This window comes from Pelodiscus sinensis, chromosome 8 (genome assembly GCF_052426305.1).
Source record: "Pelodiscus sinensis isolate ZL-2025 chromosome 8, ASM5242630v1, whole genome shotgun sequence".
NCBI lineage: Eukaryota > Metazoa > Chordata > Testudines > Trionychidae > Pelodiscus > Pelodiscus sinensis.
The window spans coordinates 36961552-36986704 of NC_143059.1; the positions used below are offsets into that span (position 1 = coordinate 36961552).

Consider the following 25153-nt stretch of genomic DNA (forward strand, 5'->3'; position numbering starts at 1 on the left):
ATTGGAATCTACTGATTTTAAATATTGATAAATATCCACATTTGAGCCATTTTAAAATTAGTGTAAATATTAGTGTGATTGTGTAAATTTAGTTACATGTTTATTGTATCTAAAATGTCATATTTTAGCTACAAAATATTTGTATTCATTGTCCAAGATCAAGATTTCAGGTTTGAACAACAGGCAGATGTTAGTTATTTCTCCTATTTGTTCAGATTTTCATTCAGCTCTCAGAAAATTAAATATTTGAACAAAATGAACTGCCCTGACAGTGTAATCTTCAAATCTGTTTCTTGTAATGCACGCTGATGTGGTCTGAGACTCATATGTCACAATAGTTTTGCAGATTCTAAAGAGACGCATTTCTAAGAGATACGCTTGTAAACCTAATGAAAGGTAGATTTTGAAAAAAAAAAAGAAATGCATTCACGGACAGGGGCAAAAAAAACCAAAACCAATTACTACAATCTAGCTCAGCCACTCTTAGTGAGCAATATTTTATTATGAGATTTTTTTGCTAACTAAACAAGGACTGCACAGGTCCAATTTTTTGAATCCTAATTTCTCTGTTTTAAAGTCTGTGAGGTTATTTTCTACTGATATACTTTAAAAACAAATCACCAATGCTAAAGTTTTACCATATGTGTTCAGGCACCAGTTTCCTAGGAAACCAGTGACTGCATGAACACTATAAAATGTAAGTCTTGTGCTTGCTTTTTTAACCACAAGTATGCTGTTATTTCCATGATACAAACCCGACTGTGGAGAAGTTAGATATGCAATCTATCATTGGAGTTTCAACATTAATGCAATTTCAGAGACTTTGGGAAATGCCCTACATAGTACTCTGATTTGCCACTATAGATGACAGCAAACCATCACTGCTATAAAAGGCAGAAAAGGAGAAAAAAATAAATTGCGTAATAAAAATGGAATAGTAATCGGCTTCACGTACTAAACATCTTTCCTCTTCCTTCTTCCACCAACTTTTGAAAAAAACACAAAATATAAAAAACAAGGTAGAGGTATGGACTTATCTGTGTGCATATATTCCCTAGGGGTTTTTTTTGTTTTGTTTTGTTTTTTTTTACATGATTCCTCATTTTGGAAGAAAAGGTACATATTCAGTCATTTCCAGCCAATTTTTACATTTTAAACAGTAAAAAATTGGGGAGATTTTAATAGGACTTATGCATTATTGAAAGCCAGTGGACTGTAAGTAGCAATGACATAGGCATTGAGGGTATCCAATGACGCAGTAGCAACAGCGGGTCTAGCATCTGAACTACCAGCAGCCACAAGTTAAAGAAAGAAGTTTCAAGTATCTCCATTACCCTTAACATAGTTGGATAGGGCTTGGTAAGTGACTATGCTTCTGGAATACTAGAATGATGCAATATCTGTACCAAAGAGAACAAGCAGTTAAAGAAGCATATCAAGTCAGTGTGTCCTTTGCAATATTCTTTAATACATAAAATTCTTCATCAATATATAATTCATGCTAAATTTTTTTCCTTTGCCTCATGAAATCACCTCAGATTCAGAGAACATTATGTTTTGTACAGTGGGCTTGTATGCATTTTGCTTGACTCTTAAGCATCTAAGGTAGATTACTGCTGGAAGTTAGATGTTCCATAGCTCTGTTCTAGTGTAATAATTCCTTTGTAATAGCACATTAGCCCATTTTTCTGAGTAATTACCCACACAGTAAAGGTGCACAATGCTTTCAGGAATACAAGCTGCTAGAACTTAATTGTACTTTCACAATGAGTCTGGAGAGCTTGTCACAACAAAATACTTTTGGGAACAAAGTTTACTTAAAAATCACAGGAAACCTTCTTCACATAACATTTGAAAATAGCCCAGTTACGATCCTGAGGTTTGGCAGAGCACAGACCTGAGTATAAGTGAAAAGGTGGTTTTAGATCTAATTGTTGCACTCCATGCTCTGTGTAGGACAGGACTCTGTACTCCAAGTAAGAACATCCTAAGGATTGCTCTAATTTATGCCTAAATTCAGCAGCTGCTGAATCAGAACGCCTGGGGCAGAGCAGCTGGGATGCTGCCAGGTTGGTCCAGTAGCGCCCAGAGCAGCGCTGCGGGACCAACTGGCAGTGCCCCAGCTGCTCTACCACAGGTGTCCGGAGAAAAGCCTGGTCTGCTGGGGAGCGGGGCGCACTAGCTGCGCCCTGTCCCCCCCCACCCCCCAGAAGACCAGGGAGAGGCGGTCGGTGGGACCGAGACACGCCATGGTCCCGCCGGCCGGGTCCTCCGCGGCTTTGCTCCGCGTCTCCCTGGTCTGCTGGGGGGGGCTACCCCCCAGCAGACCAGGGAGACGCGGAGCAGCTTCTCTCGCCCTGGAGGACGCGGATGGCAGGACCACGGCGCATCTGGGCGTCCCGCCGCTCCCGTCCTCTGGGGCGAGAAAAGCCCCATTCGTAACTGCGGATCTGACATAAGTCAGATCCGCGTAACTCGGGGACTGCCTGTAGTGACTCACGAGTGAGTCTGTGTTGTGATGCTGCTGATCAAAAGGCTAATATTCTGGGTGTTTTAACAGGAGTGTTAAATGTAAGACATGGGAGGTAATTGTCCTTCTCTCTTTAGCACTAGTAGGACTCAGCTTGGATACTGTCTCCAGTTCTGGTTGCCACACTTTAAGGAAGATGTGGAGAAATTGGGTAAGTCCAGCAGGGAACAACAAAAATGATCAAAGGTTTTAAAAAAAAATCTGGCCTGTAAGGAAAGCTTAAAAATAACTGGCCATGTTTCATTTTGAGGAAGACAAGACAGAGTAGGGACCTGATAACATACTGGAAATATGTTGAGGATAAACAATGGAGAGTCTGTACTCGCAAAGCTTAATTTATTTTGGACCAAATCCTAGATATACATACTATTTTATGTAGCATGAGGTTCTTAAGTTGAATCTGTATGTAAGACGGAACTGGCGTCCAGATTAAGCCTGTTGAAATTGATCAGCGGCTGATTCCAGGAAACCCGGGGCAGAGCAACTCTGCCTCGGGCTTCCTGTAGTCAGCCGCTCGTCAGTTTCAGCAGCGGCTGAATCTGGACGCCAGTTCTGACTTACATACAGATTCAACTTAAGAACAAACCTACAGTCCCTATCTTGTATGTAACCCGGGGACTGCCTGTATACCACCCAGATTCTTTTCAGCAGGGACACTCCCTAACCAGTTATTTCCTATTTTGGAGTTGTACCTCTGATTTTTCTTTCCCAAGTGAAATACTTTTCACTTGTCTTGACTGAATTTCATCATGCTGAATTCAGACCGATTTGGCAAATCATTATGGATTCTAACCCTCTCCTACAAAGTGCTTGCAACTCCTCTGAGCTCAGGGTCATCTTCAAATTTTATAGGCATTCTTTACATTCCAACTCATTAATCAAATATTAAGCTAGTGCCAGACCCAGGACAGACTCCTTAGGGACCTCACTAGATATTAGTGGCTTGCTGTCAAGCTTGAAGAGTACAGTTTTTCAACCCGTTGTGGACCCACCTTATAGTAACTTTGAGACCCCTTTTCCCTATTTTGCTTGAAAGAAAGTCATATGGGAGTATGTTAAAAGCCTTTTAAGGTATCACATCCACTGCATCTCCCCTATCCACAAATCCAGTAAACCTGTCAAAGGAAGAAATTAGGCTCGCTTGGAATGATTTAGTCTTTGACAAATCCACGTAGGCTATTTCTTACACCTCTACAGCCCCCAACTTAAACCTGTCCAACACATTATCAATAAACTACAGCCTATACTGGAACAGGATACTAGACTCCGAGAGGCTCTGGGAGACAGACCCATAGTCTCCTATAGACAACCACCTAACCTCAAGATGATTCTTACCAACAACCACAGGACATACCACACTAATACCAACCCTGGTACCTTCCCTTGCAACAAACCCCGTTGCCAGCTTTGTCCACATATTCACTCTGCTGATACCATTATTGGACCCAACCAAGTGAGTTATAAGATCAAGAACACATATTCCTGCGCATCCAGAAATATAATTTATGCTATCATGTGCCAAAAGTGTCCATCTGCTATGTACATTGGACAAACGTCTCAGACACTTCGCCAAAGGATCAATGCCCACAAAACAGATATCAGACAGGATCACAAAGAAAAAACAGTTTCTTGCCATTTCAACCAGAAAGGACATTGTCTCAACGACTTGATTACCTGCATCCTGCTTCAAAGACCTTTTAAGACTTCACTTCAAAGAGAATCCTCTGAACTGTCATTCATGCTTAAATTCGACACTTTACATGCAAATTTGAATAAAGACGCTAATTATCTTACCCATTACAAAGATAGCTTCCCCAATTATCACCTCTAATATCATTAGCTCACAGACATTTACCATCCCCCTTCCCCCCCATCCCCCTTCTGTTCTGAAATTTGATTTGTCCTTTTCATATGTGTTCTTTTTTTTTTTATTTGTATCCTTTGGTATACAGGCAGTCCCCGGGTTATGTACAAGATAGGGACTACAGGTTTGTTCTTAAGTTGAATTTGTATGTAAGTCGGAACTGGCTCCAGATTCAGCCGCTGCTGCTGAAACTGACCAGGGGCTGACTACAGGAAGCTGGAGGCAGAATTGCTCTGCTCCCGGCTTCCTGGAATCAGCCACTGATCAGTTTCAACAGCGGCTGAATCTCGAGCCTGGGACAGAACAGCTGGGCTGCCAGGTAGGCTCGCAGGCAGCGGGACTGCCCAGAGCGCAGTGGTCCCTCCTCCACCTCAACCTCCGGGGCGAGAAAAGCTGCTCCGGGTGCCCCTGTTCTGCTGGGGACCGTCCCCAGCAAACCAGAGGCACCGGGAGCAAAGCGGCAGCGGCGGCGGGGTGCCGCGCCTCCCCGGCTTTGCCACAGCAAAGCCCCAGAGGTGCGGGACCCCTCCGCCTCCACGGCTTTGCTCCGGGTGTCCCTGGTCTGCTGGAGACGGTCCCCAGCAGAACAGGGGCACCCGGAGCAGCTTTTCTCACCCTGGAGGTTGAGGTGGCGGGACCGCTGCGCTCTGGGCGGTCCCGCTGCCTGCGAGCTCCGGGGCGAGAAAGCCCCGTTCGTAAGTGCGGATCTGACGGAAGTCGGATCCGCGTAACTCGGGGACTGCCTGTATATGGTTGTGACAATTTTCTTCCACTATTTGATCTGAGGAAGTGGGTCTGGCCAACAGAAGCTCATCACCTATTAAACCATCTTGTTAGTCTTTAAAGTGCTACACAGTCCTGTTTTTTATTATCCACCAGATACTTACAGATGATTTTATTATTTGCTCCAGGATCTTGGTAGGTACTGAAGTTAAACTGACTAATCTATAATTCCCCAGGTCTTCTTAATTCCCCTTCTTAAAGATAGGGGCTATGTTTGCCCTTCTCTAGTCTTCTGGGACCTTACCCATCCTCCAGGAGGTCTCAAAGATAATTCCTAATTGTTCCAGTATTACTGCAGCTGGTTCATTAAGGACACTATGATGAATTTCATCAGGCCTGTTAACTTGAATATATTTAACTTGAATTTTTTTTTAGCTTGATCTTTCCTTATGTTGGCTTTCATTATTAATTTTTTCATTGTTAATTTTTTTAAATATCTGGTCATCCTTAACCTTTTTAAATGAACCAAAATAGATGTTGAACATCCCAGCTTTCTTGATGACATCAGCTATTAACTCGTCTTCTCCACTAAATAGAAGAACTACACATGCCTTAGTGTCTTTCTTGTTCCTAATCATATATATAGTAGCCCAGTGTCTGTGCGTCTGTAATGCTGACGTACACGGACATGCCCCCAGCCGTGTATGTCAGCACCCCGCCCCCCTCTCCCTCCGTGACGGCTCGGCCGAGTGCTGCGCTGTTCAGCTGGGCCCTGGCTAGGGTTGCCAGGAAGACCCCCGCTAAAAAACTGGACATGCATGTCGGGGGGGGGGGGGGGGGAGGTACCAGCCAGTAGGGGGCAGGGCTAGCTGGCAGGAAGAGGGGGCAGGAAGCACAGTTGGGGGTGCATTGGGGGGGCTGGAGGGGAGGGGGGGGCTGGAGGAAGGGGGGCGGGAAGCAGGGCTGGCGGGGGGGGGGTTTCTGGGGGCCATGGGCCTAGCCGGCAGGAAGAGCGGGCGGGAAGCAGACCTGGTGGGGGGGGTTTCAGCCACTGGCCGCAGCCAGAGTCCTTCCGGCCGTGCCCCCAGCAGACGCTCCCTTTACTTGCCAGCAGAAGCCTGGCAGGGGTGGGGGTGGGGGCGGGGGCGGGGGCGGGGAGTCACTTCCACCGCCCGGCTTCTGCTCGCAACTAGAGGCTCCCAGCTGGGAGACAGGCCACGATTGGCACTGGGAGCCTCTGGTCCCATGGAAAATCCAGGTGGGGGAGGAGTGGCTGGGAGTCCCAGCCCCCCCACCCACCCCGCCCTACCCGGCTTTTGCGCACGACCACAGGGCTCCCAAAGCCAATCGTACTCCACCTCCCAGTCCCTCCCCCGCCCCTGCCAGGCTTCCCTCCTCCACCCAGCCAGAAATTCACAAAATACAGGACATTGCACGTGTCCGGTATTTTCTGAATTTTTCTACTGGACAGATGGTGCAAGAACTGGACTGTCCAGTAGAAAACTGGACACCTGGCAACCCTAGCCCCAGCGCGAGTGCTGGTCAGCTGGGCCCCAGGCGGCAAGTGCCCGTTTGGGGTCCACGCTCCCCATGCATGCCACCGCACTCCCCATCGCTTGCCACCTCTTGCTCCCCTGCCGCGGCCCCGCTGAGTGGCGCTGACACTGCGCGGCTCAGTTGAGCCCCAGTGGGAGGGGAAGGGGAGTGGGCGGTGACATACACGGCCAGGAGGTGGGTCTGTGTACGTCACCGACCCCTCTTCCTCCTCCCGCCGTGGCGCTGAGTGGTGTGCCCCTCAGCTGGGCCGCCGCAGGAGAGGGGAAGGGGTGGTGGTGACATAGACAGCCCCGCCGCCTGGCCATGTATGTCACTGCTCCGCCCCTCCTCCCCTGTGACGGCCCGGCTGAGCACGCAACACTCAGAAGAGCCACCACGGAGGGAGGGATAGGGGGTGGGGCGGTGACGTACATGGCCAGGGGGCAGGCCGGGTACATCACCACCACCCCTTCCCCTCCCACTGTAGTGCTTAACTGAGTGCTGCGCCCCTCAGCCGGGCCGCCGGGAGAGTCAGCAATGCAAGGGGCCATTTGGGCTCCCCTGTGGCAGGAGGGGAAGGGGGGTGGGGCGGTGACATATGTCACCACCCCGCCCCCTCCCTCGCAGCAGCCCGGCTGAGCAGGCAGCACACAGCCAAGCGCCATGGTGGGAGGGAAGGGGGGCAGGGAGAGATGGAGGGGAGAGAGAGGCAGGAGGAGGAAGAGAAGAGAAAGGGAGAGTGAGAGGCAGGAGGGGGAGAAGAGAAAGAAAGAGACAAAGAGAGGCAGAAGGCAGAGGAGAACTGAGAGAGAGGCGGGGAGGCAGTAGGAGGAGAAAAGACCTTAAAATCTTGTTTTATGATGGGCTAATTGGCTAGTGTATTTAAAGAACCTCTTATTGCCTTGTGTGTCCCTTGGGGTATGTCTACACTACAAAGTTAGTTCGAACTAACGGACGTTAGTTCGAACTAACTTTAATAGGTGCTACACTAGCGCTCCGCTAGTTCGAATTTGAATCGAACTAGCGGAGCGCTTAGTTCGAACTAGGTAAACCTCATTTTACGAGGACTAACGCCTAGTTCGAACTAGCTAGTTCGAACTAAGGGCTGTGTAGCCCTTTAGTTCGAACTAGTGGGAGGCTAGCCCTCCCCAGGTTTCCCTGGTGGCCACTCTGGCCAACACCAGGGAAACTCTATGCCCCCCTCCCGGCCCCGGACCCCTTAAAGGGGCACGGGCTGGCTACGGTGCCCGTGCCAGGTGCAAGCCTGCCAGCACCCAGCTAGCAGACCCTGCACCTGGCACGGCACAGAGCCACCCACCCGATGCCCCCCAGCCCACCCCCTCTTGCCGGGACCAGGCTGGCGGCTCCCGGGAGCTTGCCCTGGACCGCAAGAGGCGGGCACCTTCCTGGGCTAGTGCGGACATCGTGGACCTCGTCCACGATCTCCGCACTAGGCACAGGAAAGTGGCCGTCTAGGGCAGGAGAGCTGCCAGCCTAGCCACCCAGGAGCAGGTGTGCATGAAAATCAAGGGGGTCCACTGAGACCCCCGACCCTGAGCCCTGAGCTTACAATGGCCGTCCTGGGTCAGACCAAAGGTCCATCTAGCCCAGTAGCCTGTCTGCCGACAGCGGCCAACACTAGGGACCCTGGAGGGGATGGACCGAAGACAGTGACCAAGCCATTTGTCTCGTGCCATCCCTCTCCAGCCTTCCACAAACTTTGGGCAGGGACACCACTCCTACCCTCTGGCTAAGACTACTCCATGGACCCAACCTCCATGACTTGATCTCACTTCCCTTTAAACTCTGTTCTAGTTGTAGCCTTCACAGCCTCCTGCAGCAAGGAGTTCCACAGGTTAACTATTTGCTTTGTCAAGAACAACAACTTTCTCTTACTAGTTTCAAGCCTGCTACCCATTCCTTTCCTTTGGTGTCCTCTAGTCCTTCTTTATGGGAACTCAGGAAGAACTTTTCTGAATGCACCCTCTCCACCCAACCCCTGCTTTTAGAGACCTCTATCCTGTCCCCCCTCCGTCTCCTCTTTTCTAAGCTGAACAGTCCCAGTCTCTGTAGCCTTTCTTCATCTGGGACCTGTTCCCAACCCCTGATCATGTTAATTGCCCTCCCCTCTCCCAGCCTTTCTCTTCCCCTCTCCCACCTCCTTTTCCCAGTCTCCCCCAGTTTTTTTTCAATAAAGACAGAGTCAATGTTGGAAGAAACGTTATCTTTATTTTGTACATCAATAAGAAGGGGGGCTAAGGAAGGGTAAGTGGAAGGAGGTGAGGGAGGAATGGGGTACGAGCCCCCGATGGGGAGGACTGGCCTGGCTCTGTGGGCTTCTGGGGGTGGAAGCTCTCCTGCAGCCCCCCCAATTACTCCCTCTCCCCAGATGGCAGCCTGCGGCAAGTGCAGCCGGGCTGATGGCCGAGTGGTGTGATGTGCCCAGTGTGGGCACTCAGGGCACTCCAAGCCAGGACTGCTTTGCAAGCGGGGCACCCCTTAGAACTGTGTGTCCGGGGTGGGGGTCGGGACCCTTTAAGCGCAGCCCTCGGCTAGCCTGAGACAGCATCTCCATGCTCTAAGTCCTCCTTTTATGCCCTGCCGGCACTGCTTCCGGCCATCCTTAAGCCCTGTTCAGAGTCCACTCAATGTGGACTTGCTAGTTCGAACTAGCAAAACGCTAGTTCGAACTAGTTTTTAGTTCTAGATGCGTTAGTTCGAACTAGCTTAGTTCGAATTAACTAATTCGAGCTAAGTTAGTTCGAACTAGCGCTGTAGTGTAGACGTACCCTCGCTGAGTATAAATTGTTCAGTACCTGAGACTTTCCAATTTTGTTCCTACATGCTTATGCTGTTCATTTCTACTTGTTAGCAATTTGTCCACATTTCCACTTTTTCTAGGCTTCAAGTAATTAATCAGCCATTCATGGGGCCACATTGACATATTATTCTATCATTCTCTCACATCAAGATAGTGCAGGAACATTCTCCACTAACACCAGATACTGGCCATTTTATATCGCTTGAGTGGCATAAAGTAACCAGAACTGCAGGAGAGAATTTGGCCTACAATCTTAAACAACCAAAAAGGCAGGCAAAAAGGATTTCTGTTTAGCATCATCTGAAAGTTGACATTTCTAATAGTATGTCATTGCACTGGTATTATACCCCAATGTTATCATTTTATTAAAAACCAAGGTAACAACCTTTTGCTACCAGCAGCAGTTTACTGACATTAGTTAATTTAACTGTTTAATCGAGAATTAACAGATATCCCTGTGTACATAAATTGTATTTTTTAAATATATGATAAACCACATTCAATCCGGTTAATACTATATCACTTTCCCACTGTGATTACTTGTAGATACTAATTACTATAAAAATGATAAATGAATATTTTGTGTGATCATATTTATCTTATATTGCTGGGATATCTGCTAAATTAGTTTATAACTTCCATTCTCATGGTTACCCCCATTTGTCAGCAAGGCATATTAAAGGCATCCCTATCACCTATGTGCTAAAATGGTTGTGACCACGATTTTCAATGACCACATTGCTTGTGATGTGTCATTTTCTGCAGTACCACACTGAAATCATAATGTAACAATTAAAATATAAATGCTTGTATTACTTGTGGGCTTTCACAGTTTCTCTCTCTCTTCATTTTAGATAGCAATAATTTAAGTTGAATCTGAGAGGTGTATTTCTCAGATTAGAGCTACCTAATTAATTTTATTTTCTAATGATTTAATTATGGCTTATATTGGTCTCAATTTTTAAACAAGGGGTTTCAAGCACTTATATTTTGTTAATTAATTAATGTAAAGCTCCCAGTTACTGCAGTATGTACTGTTGTGATAACTAGGCCTATAAACACACCCCACTTCTGAGCCTAATTATGGAAAAGTTGATGAAAACATTAATAAAATATCTCAACAGCCTATATTAATAAATGCCACGATGGAAAAGACTGCAAAAAGGAGACAAAAGCTGCATTAGCCCAAACAAAAAGGCCTAGTATAAGATTTCCTGGACTGTGTTAAGAAGACTATGCCTGGTAAACAAGACAAGTAGGTCATGAATCCCAACTGGCTTGGGTGAGCTCACCTGGCAACTCAATGAACTTAATGAGAGCTCATTGTGCCTAGCCACGAGACCATGCCCCTTGCTTGGACCAAAAAGCCAGCAGATCTTCATTTAAGCCTTGTAGCCACAGTAAGGGTATGTCTACACTACAGCACTAATTCGAACTAACGTAATTCGAATTAGTTAATTCGAACTAAGCTAATTCAAACTAGTGCAACTAGACCTAAAAACTAGTTCGAATTAGCATTTTGCTAATTCGAAGTAGAATGTCCACATTGAGTGGACCCTGAATCGAGGTTAAGGATGGCTGGAAGCAGTGCCGGCAGGGCATCAGATTAGGACTTAGAGCGTGGAGTTGCTGTGTCAGGCTAGCCGAGGGCTGTGCTTAAAGGGACCCAACTCCCACCCCGGACAGACAGTTCTCAGGGGTTCCCCATTTGCAAAGCAGTCCTGGCTTGGAGTGCCCCGAGTGCCCACACTCAGCACATCACAACAATCGGCCATCAGCCCGGCTGCACTTGCCACAGGCTGCCATCCAGAGGGTGGGGGTCAATCGGGGGCTGCAGGAGAGCTTCCACCCCGAAGAGCCCGCAGAGCCACCCCGCAGAGCCACCCCAGTCCTCCCCATTGGGGGCTCGTACCCCATTCCTCCCTCACCTCCTTCCATTTACCCTTCCCTAGCCCCTCCTTCCTGATGTACAAAATAAAGGACATGTGTGTTCAAAAATAGAAACTCTCTTTATTGAACAAAACTGGGGGAGACTGGGAAAAGGAGGTGGGAGAGGGGAAGAGAGAGGATGGGAGAGGGGCGGGCAACTAAAATGATCAGGGGTTTGGAACAGGTCCCATATGAAGAGAGGCTAAAGAGACTGGGACTTTTCAGTTTAGAAAAGAGGAGACTGAGGGGGGATATGATAGAGGTCTATAAAAGCACGAGTGTTGTAGAGAGGGTGCATAAAGAAAAGTTCTTCATTAGTTCCCATAATAGAAGGACTAGAGGACACCAAATGAAATGAATGGGTAGCAGGCTTCAAACTAATAACAGAAAGTTCTTCACAAAGCAAGTAGTCAACCTGTGGAACTCCTAGCTGCAGGAGGCTGTGAAGGCTAGAACTATAATAGAGTTTAAAGAGAAGTGAGATAAAGTCATGGAGGTTGGGTCCATGGAGTGGTATTAGCCAGGGGGTAGAAATGGTGTCCCTGGCCTCTGTTTGCCGAAGGCTGGAGATGGATGGCATGAGACAAATGGCTTGGTCATTGTCTTCAGTCCATCCCCTCCAGGGTCCCTAGTGTTGGCCACTGTCAGCAGACAGGCTACTGGGCTAGATGGACCTTTGGTCTGACCCAGTACGGCCGTTCTAAGCTCAGGGTTGGGGGTCTCACTGGACCACCCTGATTTTCGTGCAAGCCTGCCCTAGCCGGCCACTTTCCTGTGCCTAGTGTGGAGGTCGTGGATGAGGTCCACGATCTCCACACTAGACCAGGTGGGCGCCCACCTCTTGCGGACCTGGGCAGGCTCCCGGGAGCTGCCAGCCTGGTCCCGGGAAGAGGTGGAGGGCTGGGTGGCAGTGGGTGGCTGGTTCGTGTCGTGCCAGGTGCAGGGTCTGCTCGCTGGGTGCTGGCAGGCTTGCACCTGGCACGGGCACCGTAGCCAGCCCGTGCCCCTTTAAGGGCTCCGGGGCCAGGAGGGGGGCAGACGAGTTTCCCTGGTGGTGCCCAGAGGGGCCACCAGGGAAAGCTGGGGAGGGCTAGCCTCCCACTAGTTTGAATTAAGTGGCTACACAGCCCTTAATTCGAACTACTTAATTCGAACTAGGCGTGAGTCCTCATAGAATGAGGTTTACCTAGTTCGAATTAAGCGCTCCGCTAGTTCGAATTAAGTTCCAACTAGCGGTTTGCCTGTGTAGCGCCTATCAAAGTTAATTCGAACTAACGTCTGTTAGTTCGAATTAACTTTGTAGTGTAGACATACCCTAAGAAAGCAGCTGCTCCATGTGTTCTCCACCTGCAGCTGTGCTAGAGTTCCTTCCTGTACCAGTCCATACTCCAACCTGCCCTTCTTCCTGCTCCAGCCCTTGGCTCTACCTTCCTCCAAACTCCCTAGCACCAGCCAAGGACTTGTCTCTTGGCCACAAATCTGTTTCTAACTCCTGATCCTCACCATGGGCGTATCTTGCCTTGTGACCATAACTCCAGTTGTACTTTCTAGCTGTGTTGTCACCACCAAGCTTGACTCCTGCTCTGACCAATTGGTTGCACCTCCTACACCACAGTATTTGACAGCGTGGTATCAGAAACCAAAGAACCAAAGTTGATGTGTTGGAAATTAGGACTAATTGGTTACTAAGTTAATGAGGGAATAGGTTTTTCCACCCATCACTGCCTTTTCGTGTCCAAAAAGGAAAGACTTTAGGGCAGGGGAGTGAATGCAATGACTAGTCCCTGAAAGAAGAGGAAGGAGTGAGCTTTATCATGACTGCCACTCCTGCTATCTCCTGGACCCTTTTCAGTCTGCCATCAGACCTCCTTCACCTCGATCCCAAGCAAAGACGTGCCCAAATTAAGGTACGCAGATGATATCACCAACTCTACTGGCTCTGGGTAAACACTATCTGAGCTGGAGGACTCTGGCCTGGTCTATACTAGAAAATTAGGATGACAATTACATTGCCCTATTCTGTAAAAATCCCCCACTCATAAGCAACATAGTTAAACTGACCTAAGTTCCAGTGAAGACAGAGCTAGGTCAACAGAAGAATTCTTCCGTCATCTTAAGCTCCACCTCTCAGAAAGTTGATTACCCCTCCCCCCAGCATAGGTAGAATCTATATTTAAGAGCTTTAGCTGTTACCTCCTCCTACCTCCTTCATGCATACTTTTCTCTTCCCACCTCATTTCCTTCTTCCTATCCCTTTTGCGTTCTGCCTATGCTGCTGTAAGTGTGACCATCAGCTAATAAAATTAATGCCCAAAACAGCCCAGTGCTGGTACAAGTATGTCAGATCTCTGAGTAGCTGATAAGACCATGTGCCAGGGCTGTGTGTTTCTGAACTGTAAGGTTGCAAGCAGTGGTCCTCATAAGTTGAGTGATTGGGCTGCCACCCAGGAAAGATTCTCATACCACCCAGCTAAGATTCATATACCACTCAGCTGATTAGCTGACCCCTACCTTCAGCAATACGTTTTTCTATTGCTGGTGCACAGTTGCACATGCTTTGGTGCACATAAAATATATTTTGCACATGGATGGAACAAGATAGAGGGAACTTCGATTGCAAGATAGACTCAACAGCAGAGACAGAAGCTGAATTTTCTATCTTGCTATAGGTTGGACCTCCTTGGTCCAGCATCCTTGGGACCTAACCAGTCCAAAATGGGGGATTTTGCTGGATCAGGGGAGGTCATTTTTGGACCCCTGCCACTGGCCCCCCTGGCCTGGCGCTGGCCTCCTGGCCAACTCCTGACGTCCTGTCAGCTGCACCGCCCTGCCAACCGTGCTTGGCAGCCATTGCTGCCATGGCTCCCGGACCCACCAGGAAGCCATGCACAACAGCTCCCTGTCCCACCAAGCTACTGTGGCTCCAAGCCCTGCCAGGCAGTCATGCACTGGGTCTCCCAACCCCACTGGACAGTCCTGCTCCCATGTGCTGGGTAGCACCACCATTAGCTCGTGACAGGCATCCCACTGCCCTGCTGGCCCCTCAGGGATCCTTGCCATTGGTCATCCACTGGGACTCTCTGGTCCTGCAACATCTGTGCTGGACCATGGATGTTGCTGGACCAGAGAATCCCGCTTAGGAGAGTTTCAAACTGTATTCTTTTCTCTTTCCTTTTGTGCGCATTTGTCTTTTTCTTCTTCTAGGAAATGAAATCAAACTTCATCAGCTCCAGACTATCTAATCTAACTCCTCTTTTCCCCTGGAAAGGACAGTTATTTCCATTTTAATACCATTTTAGAAACTATCAAGTATGGAAGGTTTACTTCCAAAAACTCTGCAGCTAAAGGGAAAGGGAACAGGAAGAAAATATAAATTATAATAAGAGCCTCCTTATTGAATACTTTCTACTTAAAGCATTTAAACTTTTTTTCTTTTTACAGTACCTTTAATAAATTATTTTAAAGGGCTTGAATAGTTGTTACCAAGGTACTAAACAGGCTAATTTCTTGCTTAAAGTTGGACAGTTATAGGATCACACTAAAATCTTTTACTCTTTGAGCCCTTATGTTCCATCTAAATTGATATAAATGTCCCATTTATAAATTAGAATATTACTTATGCAAAAATGCTAAACTAGAAAGAGCACTTCATTGTAAATATTTCTGGTTTATTAGTATTATAATCACTTAAAATATGTCTCCAAACCACAAAAGACTTATGCATTTGCCTTCAAAGAACTAATTTAGTTTTCTAAGGGATTCATCTAAATCTTTTGTATGTATGTTGTACTTTCCCTAAGGCTATTCAACCATTTAAAAAAAAAACATAACTCTTGTAGATATAAATGACTTGTAGAATTTCTTCTTCATAAAAAATGAATTTGTGGGATTTTGGCAGATTTCCCAATTTTATATTTACAACATTTTTAAAAGTTTGGCAACTGATAAAAAACAAGCAGCTTTTTCTTGTTACCAGATTATATAGAAGAGTCCAGTGAAGTTTATAGAAAACACATAAGAAAAATATGTTGTATACACATGGTCCTAATCTTTTTCTCACCCAAGACAATGACTTTCACAGGAGTATCATTGGGCTCAATATACTGTATACTGTACACCCATTAGCCGTTTGCTTTACAGAAAGCTTGCATTCCCCACACATTTTATGATTTTCTCAGACAAAATGTACAGTCTTCAGAAAGCATAAAGCTGCCTTTGTTTTTTGTTTGTTTGGTTTGATTTAAAAATACTCCTTTAACAACTGTTACTTTTTAAACTGGACATGGGCTATTTTTCCATAGTAAAAACATATAGGATTAAAAAATTAAAAAAAACCATTCTCTCTAATTTGAGAGTGAATTGTTTAGCCAAAATGGAGTAAAGTAAGGTTTAACACTCAACCCAGTGACTTGTCTCTGTAACACAACAACTTTGGCATGCCATATCTGATCAACTGAAAAAAATCTAGAAACTATTCTTGGCCTGAAGGGGCACTAGTTTATCAGTTTTGGTGAAAATGAACAGTGTGGAATCCTGATTCATGGGAATAATCAGAACTCTCACGGTATGTCTAGACAGCAGCGCTATTTCAGAATTCTTCCAATTCTGAAATAGCTGTTCCACATCTTGACAGCTCAAAATATCTTTTGAAATAATGGGCGTGCTAGTCTGATGGCCCTGTAAACCTTGTTCCACAAGGATTAAGAGAAGTTTCGGAATAGCGCTCTATTTCAAAATTTGTCGCTGTGTAGAGCACGCCAAATTATGAAATAATTATTTTGAAATTAATTCAAAATAAACTATGAAATTTGTGTAGCTCAAATTGTATAGCTTATTTCAAGCTAAAGGTGCAGTGTAGAAGCACTCCATACTGCCTAGATGTGGAAGCTATTGGTCATAGGTTTCAATATTAAAACAAAACAAAACAAAACAAAACACCTTGATTTTGGACCAATTTCAGTCTAATAGAATCCTTGTAATTCCTGATGCTGTTTTATACAATCAGCATAAAGATTGTTGGAGTGCAAATGAGAAGCAATGAAAAAAAAGAGAAAACTTTCACAGATAAGAGAATAAAACTTGTTCTAGTATTTGCCCAGCAAGCTTTCCACTATGAAAAACTGGTTAGGTATCTCCAAAAATCTTTGCCAACTATTCAACCTTCTCTTAAACTATTCAATTATGAGAATTTTTTAAATGTTTATGCTGACAGTACTTTTAATTATACATCTTTGTGTTCTAGCTAATGAGAGCAAAATATGGCTATTGTTCTCACACAAGTAGTCCCATTGAAATTAGAGTCACTATTTGTCCAACTAAAGCAAACAAAATTTGGTCCTCCATCTGTTACCTAGCCCTTGTGATCCAACAATGGAGTAAATAGCCAGGAATGACTGGATTTTAATTCCACCTCTGACAGGCTAGCTGTGTGACCTTGGGCAAGCCATTTAACTTCTCTGTAACTCATCTTTCCCATCTGCAGAAAATCCTAAGAGGGCTGCCATTGTTTGTTATTGTACATAGCTTTTCATATGTAACCCATTCTGTGTGCTCAGTATTACTACTGGTCCCCAAATCTGTACTTCATGAGTTTAGAACAGTAATAGGAGCAAATCCTGACAATCTTTCTCAGATGAGTAATCTCATTCATGTGAGTAAAGAGATCAATATTAAACCCAGGGTCAACTCATTAAACAGAAAGTCATACTACATGGCTACATTCCAATACTAATACTTGTATGGATGAAAGCATGCTGCCTTCTAAAATGCATAGGATCACTTTTCCTAGTCCTTGTGATGAACTTTCAGGACTCAGTTTTATTAACTGTTACTGATTTGATTAGTCCTTACTTGTGATAGCAGGGCTAGATCCTGTAAAGGTGTATTAACCAGTCATTTGAAGATGACTGAAGCTTCACTTTGAAGTAATAATACACCAGGTATATAGCTGAGGAAAATGGGCATAGCCAAATTCTGCTGCACTCCAGTGACCTTCCTCTACATTGCAGGTCTGATCCCATTGTGTAAATAGGACTACTTTCAATAAGATCCTGATCTTGCCTTACCATTGCATATGTCAGTGCTTGTCATGTATATTCTGAGTTATTTTCTATTTTGCATCCAGCTTTTTTCCCCACAATGCTGCCATAATTGTTTCACAAAATATCACAAGGTATCGCAAGGTTTTTCTGTCTCCTAGTTTGACTAATTATATAAGAAAAAAAAAGATTTTTTCCTTCCAAACCCACGTAAGCCTGATACATATCTACATGCAAAGAAAATATCTTGTATGTGAAACTTCTAATTCAGTCATTAATGATTTCAATAAAACAAGTCTAAAAATGATAACAACAAGCGTATCAGTTGTGCTTTCTCATACAGTGTATTTTCTGGGCACATGAACATCTGGCAGTGTTACTAATCCATGTTATATTCTATCATAAACAATAACTCCAAAGGGGAAAAACTCTGTGTGCTTTTTTTCTTTGACACTTTCTCCTCTTTCCTTCAGAGGCTCAAGTTAGAAATGCTATCAAAACCATAATTTACAGATTTGACCAGACAGTTGGGATGATGAACAGCATATCTCCAGAAGACTGCACATGATCTCAAAAGGTATTATTCTTAGGCATGGGGCCTCATACATCTGTAGCATGACTGGTCTAGAAAATAACTATTTTTGTTGAGCAAGGCAACCTGAAAAATTGTGGACAATCACCTGCAAGACTGTGGACAATTAAAATGGAAATCACCTTCTTTCACAGAAATAGTTATATTGTGAAATGTTAACTTAAATAATGCCATTATCCTAAAATAACTCTATAGGATTTTATTAAACACATCCCAAAGCACTATGCCATGCAATTGTCACTCATGTGTATACTCTCCCCAAAAAAACCCTTACCAACAAGTGATCCATAGGATATGAAAGTACGCTTGAATTATTAGAAACATTAGATATTCTAAAACTTTGTCAAGCTCTCTCCATATTTTATGGTACCGTACACAAATTCAGAACTTGTTTTGCTTCAAGTCACATCACTGCCACAAATAATACAGTCAATGTATTGACCATGCAGTGAAAATCACAAGGCAGAGTCTGTGGATTTTCAAGTGCTTTGCCAATCACACAGATTCCTTCACACCAAATTGTTGGAGAATAAAATGTTGAGATGTTACAAATAAATCTTACCTATCTCTAGGCATGTGATTTTATCTATGACATTTCTGACATCTTCAAGTGTAACATGAACATGTTTTCCTAATAAAAGTTTCCCCCCCCCCATAGGATTAACTTACCTTTGTAATTAATGTCTCTCCTTCTCCAGACATCCTTATTTCAATTACTGTGTTTTATATACTATATGGTGAATGCATTTTTGTACTTTAAGACAGGAACAAAAATGATATTTTGCTATTGACCCTGGTAAGATACAGCTTATTTTCTATCATAGGTATTTGCAATTATATTAAATAGTGATCTGTATAGAAAAGCTTTTCCTCTGCCTTTCTTAGTCCTAGGAAATAGGGATTAAATTTCATATTTAAATGGGTCCTATGAGAAACAATTAGAAGCATCTAACCAGAGTTTAGAGTAAGAGAGAAGAAATAAGCTACCAGTCTCCACCAAATCAACCGGAATCCAAATAGGAGGGCTGGTGAGGTGGTGGCATCTGGGCACAACTCCAACAGAAGTTCAGATATGCACATTCAAGAGGTGGGAGAAGGGAGTGAGATGTATGTACCAGGATCCTGCCAGTTTAGGGTTTCATTTTTCAAAATTCTACAGCATAGGGAACAAGAGTCACTCCTACTCTTCTGGTGGAATCTGGATCTTGGTGTGTTGGGCACATGACTCAGGGCTGGCCTTACCGTGAGGCAAACTGAAGCTGCCGCCTCAGGTGCCAGACTGTGGGGGATGGCCACTAGGACCCAGAGTGTAGAAAATTGTGTCTGCTGCTGGTGTATATGTATTCTCCCTGCTCTAGATGCACAGAGACAGTGGAGTGCCATGAGAGGAATAGAACAGGAAGAAGGCAGAATTGAGACCTTTCAAAGTTTTGGCCCAAGCGAGGAGACATGGGGGCGTCATTTGAGCTCCCTGCCTCAGATACCAAAATGATGTGGGCTGGCCTTGACATGACTGCAGCCAAAACTCCTATTTAGAACCTGGATCTGAGCCTTTTTCTTACCCTAGTCCCTAAACTATGCAAGCTAAAGAGTAAACAAGTAAAGTCTAAATGCTGATGTATCCTGCAGAACTGGAAGCTGCAGCTGGCCTTTACCAGTGCACCAGCATAAAAAAAACCTCATGTTTTTCATGCCATATGAACAATCTCACTGGTTTTTTAAACACTGGAATTGGAAGCAAAAGTTTGGGAGACTCTCCAGCTGGATTCAGCTGGATCCTTGTATGTGGTGGGGGAGGAAGCAGTACTGAGCAGGGCTGTGGCAAGGTCCAGATTTTTTTTCCTGTGCAGTGGAACTGGAGTAGCAAAAGTTGTATTTTATTGTACAATGAGGTGGGGGAGGGAGGGGAAGAAACAGAAGAGACTACGAAGGCATCAAGATTAGGTGTTGCCACTTCCGCCAGTCACTGCTCCTTGGTTTCAGTACCCTGAGGCCACCGAGGGAGGGGGTATATGTATGTTCCTGCTTCTCTCATTGCTAGTGTACTCTGTTTCAATTCAAGAGCCGGTGCTGAGCCCCGGCTATTTGCCTTAAAAGGACAAAATATCTATGGAAAAACTTCAGCTGGCTGGGAAGACAGCGAATGGGGGGCTGAGACAGCCTCGAGCTGCGAGGGCTCGGCATCTTTTCCACGCTGCACGGGATTGTAGCGTGGCCATGACCGCAAATACCGAGGGGCTGCTTCCTAGAGGGACCACTGCCCCCAAGCCCAGAGGGGAGTTCGCCGCCGCAGGACCCTGCTGCACGGCTGTGACTTACAAACACAGAGCACGCGGGGGCAGGACTTCTAGCTGAAGGCAGCTTTGAATGTGCGCAGCCTGGTTCCCACAGGCCTCCTGTATTTCCCCGAGGGAGAGTGGAAAAACGAGTCTCTGCTCTGAGCCCTGCTCCGCCGTCAGCGTCTCCCCCTTCCCACGCGCAGAGTTCAGGGTTGAGTCAGGGATGGAAGCGCTGCTTGTGTTACTCTAGCGCTGCAGAAGGCAGACAAAGGGGCCTTCCCGGGACTGCCTCGCGCGCTGCTGCTCTCCTGCCACGCGCTGGGTGGACCACCCCCCTCCTCCTCCTCCTCGCGCGCACCTCCAGAGACATCCCCCTGTAGCTGAAATACCCTGCAAGCTACCGAGCGCCCATCGCCCCGGATTCTAACGGGGGAGAGCAGAGGGCGGCGGCAGCTGCTGAACAATTCCGGCTGGAATGCTAAACGCCAAGGCAGCCTAGGGGCGCTTGGCTGGCTCTCCCTCCGGGCCCGTAGCTAGTACGCGGGAGCGCCGAGAGCAGAGCGGCGGGGCTGAGGAGCGAACACCGCCACTGCCTGGGCACGGGCAGGCACCTAGAGGAGAGATGGCGCGAAGACCCGCAGTCTAGCGTTAGACACTGGTTGCTAGGATACTGCGGAGCGCCTCCATTGCTAAGCAGACAAGGAAAGAATGTGCCCAGGCCTTAGCAGCCAACAGCAACAATAGGAGCACAGTCTGCTTCCCTCTGCCCATCCCCACTAGCAAACCAAATCCTCGTCTACAGTGACAACAAGGAACCCAAGCCTGGAAACGGGGCCCCACAGCCAGAGAAAACTGCTACTATAATTCCAGTGGCAGCAACTAGTGTCCCTGGATGTAAGGATCTGTTAGTGTTTCCATTATAAACCCCCTCTCCTGGGGGTACAGAACTTGGCTGCTCCTCAAAATTAGCCCCAACGCACCTTAAGCTATCTCCTCTTTGAAGTCTATTGGTGTCTGACTAGTCCTAGTGTCTGTGAAAGAAGATGGGATTTGGATGATATTTATTAATAGCCTTTTAAGATAACAGGGAAATTAAGCACATAGGTACACTTCTACCTAAAACGGCAGGGAAATGCAATAACTGCTGCAAACCTTGAGTCAAGCCGTGTGAATTAAGGAGGGCAGACTGCCCTTCGCCTCATGTTAATCATTTCTGCGTTTTATTAAAGCAGTGTGATCTCAACTAATTCTAAGAGGGCTATGAACGTGCTGCAAATACAGCACTGAAACAATTAATAGGATGAGATGTGCAAGGTTTCAAATGGGAATAGTTCTCTCTGTAGAATGATACATTTTAAAATACAATCTTTTTGGCATCTGAAGAGGGGGAACAATCTTCTCACAGTCAAATGCTCAAAACTACACATTACAGTTACACTCTCAAACTACTAAAACATGGCAACCAGCTACAGTAGGAAATCGCATCCTTCTACCACCCTCACCTTACTAAAGAGGCCCCTGAGAGCTCACTCTGGTGAATGTGTGTCCTAAATCAAAGGATCCCAACAACACACCCTAATCTGATGCGATTACATTACCTCCTGTCAGTATTTGAGAACACATTGTATTAAATGTCTTATTGAATTGCCTGTAATCCTGCAAGTAAAGTGTTTCTTATGTAAGAAATCATTCCTGTAAACTCTGAGTAAGTGCTCTCTGTATTACAGTATTTTTTAAACAAATATCTTAGCCACAATTATTGAATTTGACCTGTGATAGAAAGGTAGCCATGTTAGTCTGGTCTAGCTGAAACAAAAAACAGGACCATGTAGCACTTTAAAGACTAACCAGATGGTTTATTAGCCCACGAAAGCTCATCACCTAATAAACCATCCTGTTAGTCTTTAAAGTGCTACATGGTCCTGTTTTTGAATTTGACCTGACTGCATACAGGGCCTGCAGATTTGGAACTATGAGTGGTATGTTGATTTATTAGATTTAGACAAAAGTATGCCACACGGATATTTTAAAATATCTAATATTAGGCACTCACCTGGATTTAAATAACCACCTATTTTATATAAATCAACAACCCATATCTTTAAGCATCTTTTATTGCTTATCAAATATATATTCCATAGTGTCATTTTCTAAGAACCACCACTAAAACTTCAGTGAATTTATAGCTCACTTTCAAACTTCCAGCTGTGTAACTACCTTGTACTGCCCCTCAATCGGGCTGCAGTGGGGGAAAAAAAGACATATTATTCCTCGCTTATTCGGCTTCAGTGACACAAATAGTCTTCAAAGACTTTTCTATGGGGAAGCACATACAGGGTAGAATGAATACAATGGCCACGTGTCATAACAAACTGCCAGACTGCCCTGCTTCATACTGCCCACATGGGAAAAAGTAGTACAAGAATGGCCTTAATAACCCATAAGCCATGTTACTGTAAAGCAATCCCCCTTCTCTTTCTTTCATTCGCTGTACACACCATAAGGAAAATGTCAGCTATAAACATTAGACAGATTTGACTTAATGAGGTCTCCTTCTAGCCTGTGACTAGCCTGAGTGAGTGCAGACAGGCAGGAAAAAGACAACCCAAAAGCAGGGATTCTGAGGTTTAACTCTTCGTAAGAAGTTTGATGATTATAGATGAGCTAAATACATTCGGGCGCGTCAAATAATTAAACAAAACATTAGGCGGGCAGTGATCTGAATCTAATAGAAATAGGATACACAATTGTAACGTGCACAGGAGAATCAATACTGGCTATAGTATTGGGTTGTTACTTGGATGTAGGAGCTATTATTTCCTCTAGCAGATTTGTTCCACCCACACAAATTCCCACTCACCTTATGGTCTAGGAGAATATGCTAAGTTAGTACACTGAACTGCAAACCTTTTGATAACAAAATTAAAAACATTTATTTCCAAAATGACTCTTTTAAAGTAATTGTGCCGATAGTACATGAAATACGTGTGGTATTTTGATATAAACCATGAATTTAAAAGTATACAAGCTTTCTCGTGATTACGGGACCAAACATATCAACATGTATTGGGTAGTGAAAAAGATTAAACACTCTATGGAGGATATAGTCTCTCTTCTAGATGTACTCGGTTTTCTTACTTAAACCAACTTGCATAGTCTGTGGCTGCAAATGTGAAACAAGAATAGATGACTTCCCAATTTTATTTAAAGCTTGAAAGATTTATTACAATTGTCCCTTCATCTACTGTGTTGGCAACCAAAACAGCCCAGTGGCAAAAGTCACTGGAGCAGCTTTTTTTCCTTCTGGAAAAGCTCACAAGAGCGAGGAGGAGTAAACCTGAAGGTAGGCAGAGCATTATTCAGCACATGAATCTGGTGGAAACCTGCGCATTGGTCTCAACTTTAGGATGGTCCCCGATTTTCTTGTAGTTGGACTGCATGTCAGGTAAGGAACTCCTCACACCTATTACTCCACCCACCACTTCCTCTGCCTTTCACGCCATATTACACTGCCAGCAAGACTTTGATCGGTTTTATTTTCATTCGTATCTTGAGATGAGCATTGTTCACCCCAAAGTCATTATTTCTCATGTTATCTTTAGATACATTTAATTGGTTTATGTTCATTACTCTAAAGCCCTTTATAAAATCCAATCAAATGGCACAGAACTATACTATAACCAGGGAAGTATCATATTATGACCGTCACTTTGTCCAAATGTGCATAAGTAGACAAGGCCACATACCTCATTAGATACACCCGTAAGTCTTCCAATATATACAGTTAAGATACAGGACTAAGCTGGAAACGGAGTGAAAATTTAGGATTTCCCCATAAACTTTCTTAAACTGACACACAAAAACTGCTCTTGGAGCTCAATATAAACCTTCTAAAACAACACTCGCGTCCACCTATGGTTCCTGCCCCAGTAAACTCTGAACACCTCCTCTCAGCCCAGACAGAAGCGGCTATGCTGCATGACGAACACCAAGAAAAGCACTTTCTTACACACCTGAACAAAGGACTGCCGAGTTTTCTGTCACGTGACAGTTACGGCAGCCTCTCCTTACAAGAAGATGAGGACAGCAAAGACTGCTAAGGATGGAAACAAAGCACAGAGCAAAGAAACAAACCCTTCTCTTCCCCTCAGCCCTTTACTCCTGTTGGGCACAGCGTAGGAGTTTCCTAGCAGCGCATAACAACATGTGCTCTAATCCTCAGCCATAATTGGCTGACTGCATACATGCCATGCAACTTTTAACCTCGGAATTTCCTTGGTTATGTCAGTTATATCACCGCCTGGGGGGATGATTTAAATGCAAGTTAGCAGGTGTAGTGGGCCGGATTTATATTGTAAATCTCCTCTAGTAGTTCGGTGGGCTTGGCTGCTAAGCTACAGCCAAGAGCCAATTTTTATATCCAAGTTGTGCGTCCCAATGGGAGGTGTTTAAAACCTAAAAAATGTGCAAACTTAGCTCCCTACCCACAGCCACAGCTCAGAGACATCCTTAGCCCCCGGAAACGTGCAAAGCAGTTATGCAGAACGCTGTGGAACTAGTGACATGTGGATTTGTATCAAGTAAGACCTTTGAAACCCCCACACTTGTCAGATGCAGTCCCAAATTTTAAAAAAAGAAAGAAAAGCAAGAGATTGGATTTGCCTTTCTGGATGCTGACTGACATCAGCTCAGGGATTAGCAACACCTTTGTCGGGGGAGAAAATCAGTTTGTGATAGATCAGCCTACACCCGAATCCGGATAGTAAATTCTATTTTGCTTCATATAGTTGACATGTCAAACACCCAGCACTGCGGATACACTCAGCGCAGAGACCAAGAGC

At 45.2% G+C, this 25153-nt stretch overlaps 1 protein-coding gene across 2 annotated transcripts in view; it reads right to left on the reverse strand.

Moving 5' to 3' along the window:
• Positions 1–25153, reverse strand: part of PRKG1 (protein kinase cGMP-dependent 1) — a 935506-nt gene that overhangs the window by 816974 nt on the left and 93379 nt on the right. The window lies entirely within an intron of this gene.